A 14,453-nucleotide genomic window follows, 5' to 3' on the forward strand; every position below is an offset into this window, starting at 1 on the left:
AGTGATGTGTTGTTAACGTTGTCATGTGGTCATGCTAGTGGGAATATTTGTTGTTTTCTCCTAGTTCTCTCTGATGAGTATGCAGGTAGGGACCCTTGAGTCAAACTTACCTGCTCAGTTCATTCAAATAGAAAAAGCTTTCTGTATTCAGAGGACTAGAAAAGGGTTTTGAGGCTGGGAATAATACCAACATCCAGTGTCTTTCACCCAACTGAAATTCAGTTTCGTTAGCATTCTAGGTTTATTCTTTAGCTTGTGCTGTCTCAGAGAGGACTTATAGATATGGGCACTATCACCATGTGCCCTACCTGGGATGCGTGATCTTGACTCTGGAGTTAGTATCCTCAGAACAGGCACAAGGATTTATCTTGAGCAATATCTAGTAGAAAGCATAAAAAATTTTGTTTAAGACTTAGAGCAAGTAGCTGAGTTCCAGTAGGAGTTGAGTTCCAGTAGAGGTCTAAGGATTAACTAGGTGAGATCAAGGTTGCCAGTACTTTTTATTTTTTTTTGAGTCAGAAGTTTGCTCTGTCACTCAGGCAGGAGTGTAGTGGCATGATTTCTGCTCACTGTAGCCCCTGCCTCCCAGGTTCAAGCGATTCTTCTGCCTCAGCCTCCCAAGAAGCTGGGATTACAGGTATATGCCACCATGCCCAGCTAATTTTTGTATTTGTAGTAGAGATGGGGTTTCACCATGTTAGCTGGGCTATCTCAAACTCCTGTCCTCAGGTGATCCACCCACCTCAGCCTCCCTAAGTGCTGGGATTACAGACATGAGCCACCCTGCCAGGCCAAAGTTGCTAGTATTAGAACCATCTGGTATTTGAGATCTAATCAGTTTAGTACGGGGAATCCAAGAGTATCTGGGCATGGTTCATGAGGTTAGTGAGATGATTTATGTAGATGCATCTAACCCACAAGTAATGCATGGTACTTGAATTAGGTGCACAATAAATGTTAGCTAAATCTTCAAAAGGTACTTGAGTGCTGGATGTTGTGAGTTTGTCTTCATAGAGCAGCTTCTTCATTGTTAGTATTCCTTCTATAGAAGAATATTTGTTAAGCATTTAACTGTGGGTAAAGCATTTGGGAAAGAGATTGAGGTAAGCAAAGATTTGTAGTGTCAAATTCTTGCTGAGACTGTAATCTTAACATTTATACATTGAATCAATTAGACCTAACATTTAAGGGGAATTTTTTTTTTTTAATTTGTATTGCTAGAGTCAGTCTAATGCTTTTTTGATAGAAATAAGTTCTTGAATTGAAAATGCTTGTTCTTCAGTTTCAGTGAAATTGAGTTTGATTAGCCAGGCTTGGTGGCATTTGCCTGTAGTCCAAGCTACTCAGGAGGCTAAGGCAGGAGGATTGCCTGAGCCCAGGAGTTTGAGGTTACAGTGAGCTATGATTGTGCCACTGCACTCCAGCCTGGGTAATAGAGCAAGATTCTGTCCCTTAAAAAAAAAAATTTGGCGGTTGGTTTTTGATGTTTGAGATAATTGCCTTTGATATTTCCTTTTATCCCTTCTTCATTTTTTTCAGTGAATGAGATAATATATTTGAAAGTATTTTATGAACTGCAAAGTTAACACTTGTTATCACCACCTCCACTACTACCAATAAAGTGTTAAAAATGATAATGGGGGCTAGGCGCAGTGGCTCACACCTATAATCCCAGCACTTTGGGAGGCTGAGGCAGATGGATCATCCGAGGTCAGGAGTTCCAGATCAGCCTGGCCAACTTGGTGATACCCTGTCTCTACTAAAAATACAAAAAATTCACTGGGCGTAGTGGCAGGTGCCTGTAATCCCAGCTACTTGGAAGGCTGTGGCAGGAGAATCACTTGAATCTGGAAAGTGGAGGTTGCAGTGAGCTGAGATGGTGCCATTGCACTTCAGTCTGGGCAACAGAGCAAGACTCCATCTCAAAAAAAAAAAAAAAAAAATAATAATAATAATAATAATGGGATAGGACTCACTCCTAGAAGGGTTGGTTTCTTGAATTAATTTCAAGAAGGCTCAGAAGACAATGAGATGTTTACCAGGCGGCTTGTGTACTAATTGATAGCTTTTGTAGTTTTTGTGGAAAGAAGAAGTAAAAGCAGAAACCTTCACTCTGAAAACTTGGCCTATGTAATTGTGAAATCCCATCTCTGTGAAACCCCATCTCTAGAATTGCTTGAACACAGGAGATATTAATTGTGAAGGGTTGCCTATACTACTTGTACTCAGTATGGAGCAAGAAAGTTTAACAGGATTTATAATTTATATGTTTGACCCTAGAATTTTAGAGTACATTCTATTGGAAGCGTCTGTCTACACAGGAAACAACTCATCCCAGTTTTTGGTAAGATCAACCACATTCGTGCAACACAGATATTATATAATAGATATTTTAAAATGTATCAATGTAGATCCGTATCTGATTGGTTTCTTAGATTATTAAGATTAAGGAAATAGTGCCTTTGACAAAACTATTTGGTTAGATATTATCATACATAAAAAACCTTTACAGTCAATTTCTGATGATTGACATCCTTGGAGAGGGACATATGACTTCAATACTCTTAGGAGCAAGTTATTTCATAAATTTGTTTAGTAAATTGAAAAATCCTCTCACCTTTTAAAAATTCCTCTTTACCTTTTTCTGTCTATGGTCTGGCACTTAGTAACCCTTTTATTAAATAAAGGAAGTTGGCTGATCTCTATCTTGGGGTTTTCTCTGGAACCAGTCCATTAGATGAACTTCTGGAAAGCAGAGATGATGACTTACTGGCTGATGCATCCTCTTCACTTAGCAGCCTGCCTGGCATTAAGAACGGGTCCTGGCCGGGCACGGTGGCTCACGCCTGTAATCCCAGCACTTTGGGAGGCCGAGGCAGGTGGATCACGAGGTCAAGAGATCGAGACCATCCTGGTCAACATGGTGAAACCCCGTCTCTACTAAAAATACAAAAATTAGCTGGACGTGGTGGCACGTGCCTGTAATCCCAGCTACTCAGGAGGCTGAGGCAGGAGAATTGCCTGAACCCAGGAGGCGGAGGTTGCAGTGAGCCGAGATCACGCCATTGCACTCCAGCCTGGGTAACAAGAGCGAAACTCTGTCTCAAAAAAAAAAAAAAAAAAAGAATAGGTCTTTATTAAATGGTTTCTGAACGATTGAGTCAGGATGTTAAGGTTTTCATCAGGAGAGAATTGGGCACTAATGTACTGATGGTGGGCCATCCTCAGGGGAAGAAGAAATTTTGCCTTCCTACAAATAAACTTGAATAAATATGAATGTGAGGAAAGTTACTGCTTTAATGCTTTCAGGCTGTATACTTTTTTTTTTTTGAGACAGTGTCTTACTCTGTTGCCCAGGCTGGGGTACAGTGGCGCAGTCTCAGCTCACTGCAACCTCTGCCTCCCTAGTTCAAGTGATTCTCTTGCCTCAGCCTCCCTTCTAGCTGGGATTTATAGGCGGGTGCCACCATGCCTGGCTAATTTTTATATTTTTAGTAGAGACAGGGTTTCCCCATGTTGGCCAGACTGGTCTTGAACTCCTAACCTCAGGTGATTCACGCTCCCAAAGTGCTGGAATTACAGGCGTGAGCCACCAAGCCCAGCCAACACTTTTGGTTAAGAGATAATACAGTATGTTGGCCGGGCGCGGTGGCTCAAGCCTGTAATCCCAGCACTTTGGGAGGCCGAGGCGGGTGGATCATGAGGTCAAGAGATCGAGACCATCCTGGTCAACATGGTGAAACCCCATCTCTACTAAAAATACAAAAAATTAGCTGGGCATGGTGGTACGTGCCTGTAATCCCAGCTACTCAGGAGGCTGAGGCAGGAGAATTGCCTGAACCCAGGAAGCGGAGGTTGCGGTGAGCCGAGATCGCGCCATTGCACTCCAGCCTGGGTAACGAGCGAAACTCTGTCTCAAAAAAAAAAAAAAAAAAAAAAAAAAAAAGAGATAATACAGTATGTTAAAAGTTGGTGGTTTATTTCTCTCTTGGTTTTATGTTTTGTCTGTTCAAAATCGACTTACAGGCTAGGCCTGGTGGTCACAACTATAATCTCAACACTTTGGGAGACTGAGGCGGGTGGATCATTTGAGGCCAGGAGTTTGAGACCAGCCTGGCCAACATGGTGAAACCCCATCTCTACGATACAAAAATTAGCAAATTGTGGTGGTGCATGCCTATAATCCCAGCTACTTAGAAGGCTGAGACATGAGAATTGCTTGAACCCAGGAGGCAGAGGTTGCAGTGAGCCAAGATAGTACTACTGCACTCCAGCCTGGGTGACGAGCGAGACAGTAAAAAAAAAAAAAAAAAATTAGGTATAGCTGTGATTTCTGAATGGTGTATGAGAAGTAGCTTCAAACTATCAGTAGAAGAGAAAAATTATCCCGATGTCGCACATAATTTTGTCCTACCGTCTTGGTACAAAATAGTTACAACATTAGAAGAATACTTCCAAATTCAGTTATATCTTTAGTGGTGATGAGCAAAACATAAATGGAGTTTTGCTCTGTCTCGAGGCTGGAGTGCAGTGGCGAGATCTTGGCTCACTGCAACCTGTGCCTCCCAGATTCAGGAGATTTTCCTGCCTCAGCCTCCCGAGTAGCTGAGACTACAGGTGTGTGCCACCATGCCCAGCTAATTTTTGTATTTTTGGTAGATATGGGGTTTCACCATGCTGGCCAGGATGGTCTTGATCCTCGTGATCCACCCACTTCAGCCTCCCAAAGTGCTGGAATTACAGGTGTGAGCCACCATACCCAGTCCCATGATTTTCTTTATAGATGATTTCCTTCCCTAAATATGATTTGCTTAAGTGATTAAATTTCCTAGGTACATACCTTTTTCTTTGGTATGCTTCTCCAGGAGTAAGAGATTTAGCTGGGTGGCCAGGGAAAGGCAGTTATTGTTAATAAATAACCAAGTAGATCCCATGGAAAATTAAGGCTAGTGATACATGTGAAGTCAAGGAAAGATTACTGGAATGGGAGTAAGTAGATTTATATACTGTGCTCATTTTGACCAGAGCTAGCTCTTTGAATGTGGACAAGTCACTTAATCTCACTCTCCTGGTTTTCTGTGTTATCTGTAACTTGAGGGTATGGAATAAAAATAATCTCTGATGTTCTAGTTCTAAAAGTTTATGATTCTAAAGTGCCAATCAGGAAAACAGACTGACTTTCTGAACCTCACCACCAGTTCCATATAAGACCCAATTGTGAAAAGTTAATTATGTAAACGAAATATATATTCTATATTCCCGGGTAAACTAGAACTATCAGATTGTGTTATATGCTTGTAACTAATTTTATGTGCATAAATGAAAGAGACTTGGTTTCTTCTAAAAGGAAAATTATTATTTCAAAAGGTACAACCAGTAGAAATGAGAAACCGAAACAGTGCCCAGGATATACTGGGTTAGAGTTTCTGCTGCTTCACACTAACCTGGACATGTGTGTGTGTTTGTGGAGTTGGTGGTGGGTAGGGAGGATGGTAGTGGCTAGGAGACAATGTAGTGAGTAGGGATAGTATTTTAAAAAACAAAATAGTAAGAGTTATTTACACTGTGGAGTTTGCATGTCTAGAATGATCTGGTTTTGCTGTAAATCCCTAGAAAACTGATACGAGCCCTGTATTCTGAGTCAGAATGCATAGGCCCAACCTCTGTGCTACCCAGGTATCATTTAAGCTCTGTAAACTTTTCTATGTGTATGTGTTTTCCATCAGAATATGGGATTAAAAACCTCAAAAAGTATTTAATTTAAAAATGTTTATTATGAGGTTATATTTATGACAGTGCTTTAAAAACAAAAATCTAGGGCTCTTAAGTAACACGGAAATAAGGATGTTTATTATGAGGTTATATTTATGACAGTGCTTTAAAAACAAAAATCTAGGGCTCTTAAGTAACACGGAAATAAGGTTGATGGAAAGTATCAGTTTTAAAAAATAAAAACAACAGAATAGAAGCTATTGGTGAACAGACAGCTGTACAAATACAAGTTACATTTATTCATATAGATCTATTTGTTTATCTTGATAGGGCAACTTTGAAACCAGTATATAACACACAAAGCTATTTTAGGTATAGATAACTCTCAGTTATCCACACATATGGACTAGCACGAATAGTTCAGAACCACAAATATTTGCTAGGCATCTGCTATGTGCTAAGCAATGTGTTAGACCTGTTTGGAATATTTTCAAGTACAAAAGAAAGGTGCAGACTTCAAGAATCTTAATTCTGTCTTGAATATACTCTTGTCCTCCATCCTGGTGAGCTTTTACATGACCTTAAGACTTGCCTAAAAGTTTGAGAAGCTTCCCTGACCCACCTGGGTAAACTGGTTGCTTCTATAGCTCTTCTTACCCCAGTGGCACTAATAACATGTTTACATTTCTCCCATCAGATCAGAGTGCCTTGAAGGTAGGACTAGGGTATCTCCAGGCCCCACGGCAGTACCTGGTAGATGGTAGACCAACTTGGTAAATTTTGAATGAATGACTCATAGTCAAATTGGAGAGTTAAGATGTGAGTTTCTGGAAGGTCAACTAGTGTTACAAGACAGTAAATGATAACAGCAGATTCCAGGCGGATGTTTTGAATACTGGGCCTGTAGATCAAATGAGATTTAGGTATGGCCAAGAAAGATGGAACTATGGAACTTAAAGATGGAGAATTTTTAAAAATGACAATAATAATAAGTATTCTTCTTTTAACTGAATTATATAATTTTATAAAAGACAAATTTCCTTCCTTCCCTCCCTTCTTTTTTTTTTTTAAACAGGGTTTCACCCTGTCACCCAGGCCAAAGTGCAGTGGCACTATCATAGCTCACTGCAGTTTTGAATGCCTGGTCTCAAGTGATCCTCTTGCCTCAGCCTCTTGGTAGCTGGGTCTACAGTGTATGCCACCATGCCCAGCTAATTTTTGTGGGGGTTTGTTTTGTTTTGTTTTTTGTAGAGATGGGGGTCCCACTGTGTTGTCCAGGCTGATCTCAAGCATTCCTGCCACCTTGGCCTGACAAAGCACTGGGATTACAGGCGTGTGCCACTGTGCCTGGCCCAAAATTTCTAATTGTTTTGAGGATTTTTAAGAAATTAGTTAGTACTTGTATGCTGAGGGAAATTGATTTACCAGAAGAAATTTATGAAGTGGATTAATTTCCTGTGGATAACCAAGAGTGCATAATATAGTGATTGGAATCTTTTCTGTTTCTCCCCTTGAATGGAATTTACAGTGAAATGACTAAAGAAATCAAGAAAGGAAGAGAAGATTGTCAGCTACTGAATGTTTGAGAATTGATTCTAGAGAGTGTGTTTTGCTATTAGCTAGTCTCTTGATTTGTAGTGTGTTTTTCCTCTGTGTCAAAAATTCAGTAATTAGAATCTTTAATGGCTCAAGTAGAACTTTTGTTTTTGCAGATTATTCTTTTAAAAGTTGAATTTGTTGAGAACCCAAACCTTGGACTATCCTTGGCCTTAGTTGAAAGGAAGAAAACAATTCATTGTGTGTGGTAAATAGACATGCTGGTCTGGGATCTAAAAAAATAAACATTAGCATGATTCTTGTTTCTATTTAAGCTACTATTGTTGTGCCAATGTTATAATAACAGACTTTCTGTATGACTCTCCCTGCCCCCATTTTCCCAAAGATCACTTCCCTTCTGCAAGCCTTCCAAATTATTACATTTCCCAAAATAACTGTAATTTAAAGAGCCTTTATCAGTAGCACTGAAGAGACAAATGCCAGTTTCCAAGTTCTCTGTTCACTAGTCCCTGATCTTTTTATTACCCTTTGGTTGTTAATGGGATTTGTCTGATGGAGGTTTTTTTTTTTTTTTTTGGGCTCTGTGGAGTACAGTGCGTGATCTTGGCTCACTGCAACCTCTGCCTCCTGGGTTCAAGCAGTTCTCCTGCCTCAGCCTCCTGTGTAGCTAGGATTACAGGCATGCACTACCACACCCAGCTAATTTATATATATATATATATATATTTTTTTTTTTTTTTGAGACGGAGTTTCTTGTTACCCAGGCTGGAGTGCAATGGCGCGATCTCGGCTCACCACAACCTCCGCCTCCTGGGTTCAGGCAATTCTCCAGACTCAGCCTCCTGAGTTAGCTGGGATTACAGGCACGCACCACCATGCCCAGCTAATTTTTTGTATTTTTAGTAGAGACGGGGTTTCACCATGTTGACCAGGATAGTCTCGATCTCTTGACCTTGTGATCCACCCGCCTCGGCCTCCCAAAGTGCTGGGATTACAGGCTTGAGCCACCGCGCCCGGCCTAATTTTTATATTTTTAATGGAGACGGGGTTTCACCATGTTGGCCAGTGTGGTGGTGCCACCTTATGATCTGCCCGCCTCGGCCTCCCAAAGTGCTAGGATTACAGGCATGAGGCACCGTACCTGGCCATCTGATGGAGTTTTATATCAGGCCTGTTATTTGTATTTAAATTCTTTAAAAAAATAGTTAAATTTTGTTCCGACACACACATACTAGTGGTGGTAATGAAACCATAGGGCTAGCTCCTGAGACCTTAATGTTGTGTACCCACAAGAGCATATGATAAATACGTTGTTTCAGGTGTGATTATATGACTGAGTTGAGTTTGTTTTACTCCATGTTTGACTTAGGGGGAGAAAGTAACGTTCCCCAAGTATATCCTGCATTAGAGGGGGAAAACAACCCAGAAGTATGCAGGGTGAGTAGGTGATGCAAACATTTCCTTCTGGCCGGGAGCAGTGGCTCACGCCTGTAATCCCAGCACTTTGGGAGGCCGAGACGGGTGGATCACGAGGTCAACAGATCGAGACCATCCTGGTCAACATGGTGAAACCCCGTCTCTACTAAAAATACAAAAATTAGCTGGGCATGGTGGTGCATGCCTGTAGTCCCAGCTACTTGGGAGGCTGAGGCAGGAGAATTGCCTGAACCCAGGAGACAGAGGTTGTGGTGAGCCGAGATCGCGCCATTGCACTCCAGCCTGGGTAACAAGAGCGAAACTCCGTCTCAAACAAAACAAAACAAAAAACAAACATTTCCTTCCAATAATAAAAAAAAATAGGCAATATACATGAGATATAGGCAATATAGGCAAATAGGCAAAATATAGGCAAAAATAGGCAATATACATGAGATACAGGCAATATAGGCAGATAGGCAAAATATAGGCAAAAATAGGCAATATACATGAGTAAAAGTAATAAGAGGTAGGTACAGGTTGGGGAGGTAGGATTGGTAGATTAAGACATTGGGATTCCAGTAAATATGTATGAAATTGCTGTTCCTGGAGATTTAGGAATGAATGAGCTATGTAGCTGTGTCTGCACATCTAGGAAAGGACAGACACTTTTCTTATGCTGTTATTTTTGAGGGACCATCTAGTGGAAGGTGCAACTAAGGGACCCCTTTTAGGATATGTTCTTGAAGGCTTGAGTTGAAAGACACTGGATTGAGAATGATAGACTGGGCACTGTGTGTATGTGTCAACACTGTTTTAGAAATGGTCGTGGGACTAAAGGGTTTGTTTGGGAGGAGTAGAGGAAGCTTTTAAAGGAAAGAGATAGGGAGGGGGCTGTGTTGGGCACCAGTGAAGTGACGCAGAGTGTGTGGGAGGGAATTGGGCACAAAGAAGGCAACTGACAATTTTTGAAGATTTATTCTGTGTCAATAAGCTGTCCTAAGGCTTTACGTGTGTTATGCAATCCTAACAGGTGGGCTGAAATGCATACATTTCCTCCATTTTATGCATGAAGAATCTGAGGCACAAAATGGTTCTGTTACTTACTTAGGATTACACAGCCCTTGGGTAGTAGCCCTGGGATTGGACCCTAGATCTGTCTGAATCCAGAGCTAGTTCTTTCTTTTGATGTGGAGTTGAGAGGAGTTAAAGCAGTGAGAGTGGACTTCCGCGTGAGTGGACTGCCCGTGTTTTCTTGTCACTGGACGAAACGTGCCATTGTGTAAGTGTATGGTCTCTGGACTCAGCTGGGGTGGGTTCATAAAAATCCTGGGTCTGCCACTTTTACCTGTGTTGCTTTGGGCATTTTACCTAACCTCTGTGGGTATCTTCATCTGTGATGCAGAGTGACAATACAGACCTCTTAGAGTTGTTTGGAAGTTTAAACGAAATAATACCTAAAGCTTTAAAACATGTTTCTTTCACTTCTTTCAGACTCATCTTGTTACCTCTGGATTGTAACATTTAGTGTTACGTAGGTCCCTTTACAGTAGGGTTGGTCTGGATTCAGGACTAGATTTACAAATAAAAGAAAAAAGAAAATAATTGGTCATATTTTCTTTCTAAAAAGGTTATATTTTGTTTCTTTGACTTGAAGGATCCATATTAATTAAAAACAATCTGCCAAGACAGTCATTCATTTCTCCCTCCCACCTAATCAAGAATTATGTGAAAGTTCTAAGTGTCTCTGTCTCTCCTCTTTCTCCCTGCCTGGATTCCTTGGGACTGACATCATAGATGTGGAGGAGTCTCTGACTTTCAAAAGTTTTTGACAGTCTTGAAGGTTGTGGTTTTGGGAAGAGTTAGAGAGGACTCAAATGCAGCTCTAATGCTTCAGTGGAATCAAGGGATAGGTAGAGAGTGAAAATGTGGAAGCTTTTGGGGATGTTGTAAATGAAAGAATGTAGGGTCAGTAGTTTCTCTGGCATTTTAATAGAGCTTTTATTGTCCATGGTCTTTAATTTTGAGTCATTTTTCTCTGTTATTAAGTAATTTGGACACTTGGAGCATGCAGACTGATTTTAATATTATTCTGAACTAAACAATAGGAAGAGAAATTTGCCGCATATAGTCATATAACAATCTTCAGCAGATGTCTTTGAGATGAGTTACTGCTTTAGACTTGTCTGTGTACAGCACTGATAGACTATCACAGTACTCTGTGTGTGTATATTATGGGGTACCATACAAACATATTCCAGTTTATCTGAACAAAAATTGAGTGCCTGCTGGGTGCTTGGATGGTAGGGAATGTCAGATGAACAAGCCAAGATTCCTGCCCTCGAATTGTTCCAGGTTTAGTGGGGAGGCAAACACGTGAATAAACACAACTACCATGCAGGGTGATAAACGTTATGACAGAAGTGTAGAGTCCAGGGTGCAGTGGGGATACCAAGAAAGAAGTGGGCAATTCAGGAAGTCAGAAAAGTTTTGCAAATGAGGTCATATTTGTTAGTTTTAAAGAAGAGGTAAGAATTCACCTGCTACACCTAGGAGTCACTCCAGGTAGAGAGAACAATATGTGCAATGGGACTGAAATTTGAAGAACATAGTACACTTGGGGAACTCCCAGTACAAGGAAGGGCATGATGGGAGGTAGGTAAGGCTGGAGAGATCGGTAGAGCCAGATTCTGAAGGGCCTCGTTTGTCCTGTATAGAATTTTTTTTTTTTTTTTTTTTTAAATAAAGGGTCTCACAGTCCCTCAGGCTGAGTGCAGTGGTGCCACAGTGGTGCCATTGTGGCTTACTGCAGCACCAACCTCCTGTGCTCAAGCAATCCTCCCACCTCAGCCTCCTTAGTAGCTGGGACTACAGGTGTGTGCCTCCACACCCAGCTAATTAAGTTAATTAATTAATTGATTTTTTTGTAGAAATGAGTTCTCACTACATCGCCCAGGCTGGTCTTAAACTACTGGACTCAAGTGATCCTCCCTCCTTGGCCTTCCAAAGTGCTAAGATTACAGGCAAAAGCCACCGTGCCCGACCCTATATAGGAATTTGGTTTTTTGTGTGTTTGTCTGTTTTTTTTTTTTTTTTTGAGACAGAGTTTCGCTCTTGTTACCCAGGCTGGAGTGCAATGGCGCGATCTCGGCTCACCGCAACCTCCGCCTCCTGGGCTCAGGCAATTCTCCTGCCTCAGCCTCCTGAGTAGCTGGGATTACAGGCACGTGCCACCATGCCCAGCTAATTTTTTGTATCTTTAGTAGAGACGGGGTTTCACCATGTTGACCAGGATGGTCTCGATCTCTCGACCTCGTGATCCACCCACCTCAGCCTCCCAAAGTGCTGGGATTACAGGCTTGAGCCACCGCGCCCGGCTGTTTGTCTGTTTTGAGACAGAGTCTCACTCTCTTGCCCAAGCTGGAGTGCAGTGGCACGATCTTGGCTCACTGTAACCTCTACCTCCCAGATTCAAGCGATTCTCCTGCCTCAGCCTCCCAAATAGCTAGGATTAAAGGTGCATGCTACCACACCATACCTGGCTAATTTTTGTATTTTCAGTAGAGACGGGGTTACACCATGTTGGCCAGGCTGGTCTTGAACTCCTGACCTCAAGTGATCTGCCCACCTCAGCCTCCCAAAGTGCTGGGATTACAGGCGTGAGCCACTGCGCCTGGCCTCTGTATAGGAATTTGAATCTTAGGCTTTAGCCATTGAAAATCCATTGAAGAATTTAGAGCAGTGGGATATAATAATATCATATTTGCATTTTAAATTGTTCATAGTGGTTGCCTGTGGAGGCCAATCAATGGATGGAGAGAGAGAGAGGGGTTAGGGAGCTATTTCCTGGGGTCCAGGTTATGAAAACCTGAGGTAGAATAAAAGAGCTGTAGCCTGTGGAAGGTTTTAGATGGGTTTGAGAGATATTTAAGGTAAAACTTAGTGAAAGAGTATTTGTGAGGATAAGACGAGAGAGAAGTCCAGGACGGCTCCGTGGCTTGTGACTTGGATGATTAGGGAAATGGTAGGACTATTTGCCACAATGGGCAATATTGGAAGAGGAATAGTTGGAAAGGGTGGGAGACAGAGATGAGAGAATAAGCTCATGTTTTTATGTATTGAGTTTGAAGTGCCTGTATGATATCCAGGTGAGGTGGAAAGAACTTGGGGCTGCAGATACATTTGGAGTCATGAAAATTTGGGTGCTTAGGTCTGTGAATGAAGTTTCAGTAAGAAGATGGAAGGCCTAAGGCTAGAATGGTGGGTGCACTAAGTTTGGTTCAGGCACAGAAATGGGAGTCCACAAAGGTGACCAAGACACAGGGCCAGAGAAGCAGGAAGAGTAGTCAGTAAATATCAAATGCTACAAAGAGATCAGAAGTGAGGCTGATTGCGATGATCTTACGTATAAGCCAGTGCCATTCTGTTTCTGCAGAAGCCTGCTTTTGTAGGTTGAGGACGAGGAGTTTTGCACAGAAGAGGAGAGTAACAACTAATAAATGGGAGGAGGGGAGGAAAACGAAAGGAACCCCTCTTGCTTTGTTTTGGAATGTGTGTGTGTGTGTGTGCGTGTGTGTGTGAAGTAGAAGTCAAGTAAGGAGTAAGGAGAGGTGACGTGGATTGGGTGGGAGGCTCCAGGAGCACGGTGAAGGTATGGGATAGTAGCTCAGAAGATTGACTGAAGTACTAAAGTCAAGCAAAAGACAGCAGTGTTTTAGTAAAAGGAAGGTGACCAGATAACATATTTAGTAGTCATACTGCTCTGCAAGGTTAGCAGGGAAGTTAGAATGTGGGATCTATCCAAGTTGGACAGATGAAATGGGTAAGGGAACTACATTTTCACAGGAAGGTAAGTTAGGTGACCCATTATTGGTTTTACTTTGTTAGGCAAGAAGAGATAAAGTGGAATCTATCAATTTTTCTCAATCTTCACTGCTATTATCCTGGTTTAGTTCACCATCATCTGTTTTGCAATAATTTTCTCGTCAGTTGTCTCCCTAAATCTACTGTGCTTCTTCCAAACTCTTCTCATTGTAACCAGGGTGACTTTTAACAATTCAAATCTGATTATGTTCTACCTCTACATGCAACCCTTCAGTGGCTTCTCATGATGTCTAAGATCTCAAATCTTTAACAGGGTCCACTAGGCCCTTTCTTCATCCTTCTGTAGCACCATTTTCATCTTTATGCTCCTTCCTGCCTTAGAACTTTGGTGGTGTTTCCCTTGCTTGGAGCATTCTTCCTTTCCCGATTTGTCTCTCCAGTTGCTGCTTAATCTTAATTCATAGATGGACCATAGTTTCCTTGGGGAAGCTTTTCCTGAATCTCTGTAGGAGATAACACTCTTCTATAACATTTCTTTTCTTTTTTTTTTTTTTCTTTAAAGATGGGGTTTCACCATGATGGCCAGGCTGGTCTTGAACTCCTGACCTCAGGTGATCTACCCACTTCGGCCTCCCAAAGTGCTAGGATTACAGGCCTGAGCCACTGCGCCCGGCCAACTTTTCTTTATTATAATTGTGAAATTATTTGAAGAGATTATGAAACTAAGGCAGAAATGTTAGATGAATTGTGCAGGTGGATGTTGAAATTGCTCAGGAAGATGGTAGGATTTTGTGGGTTTTTTCTTCCCTGCTGGAAGCTTTTGAGGATAGGGATTGTGTGTAGTTCACTGTTGTGTTTTTAGTCCTGAGCATAGTGCCTCACACAGAGGCACTCCAAATACTTTTGTTGAATTAATGAATAAGATGGGTAAGAGACTAGATGTC

The 14,453-nt window shown here is 41.7% G+C and overlaps 1 protein-coding gene across 7 annotated transcripts in view; it reads left to right on the forward strand.

The window, feature by feature from the left end:
* The window catches only part of OTUD7B (OTU deubiquitinase 7B), a 64,977-nt gene that overhangs the window by 16,373 nt on the left and 34,151 nt on the right, over positions 1 to 14,453 (forward strand). Inside the window, exon 1 of one of the 7 annotated variants that reach the window (XM_074389623.1) lies at positions 7 to 2,344. The exons of 5 other annotated variants lie outside the window; for them this stretch is intronic. The gene's annotated coding sequence lies outside the window, so the exon portion shown is untranslated. Of the gene's footprint in view, positions 1 to 6; positions 2,345 to 8,281; positions 9,968 to 14,453 lie in introns of those variants that run through there. One more of the 7 variants, XM_074389620.1, reaches the window with a different exon arrangement.

This window comes from Saimiri boliviensis, chromosome 19, assembly GCF_048565385.1.
Source record: "Saimiri boliviensis isolate mSaiBol1 chromosome 19, mSaiBol1.pri, whole genome shotgun sequence".
Classification (NCBI taxonomy): Eukaryota; Metazoa; Chordata; class Mammalia; order Primates; family Cebidae; genus Saimiri; species Saimiri boliviensis.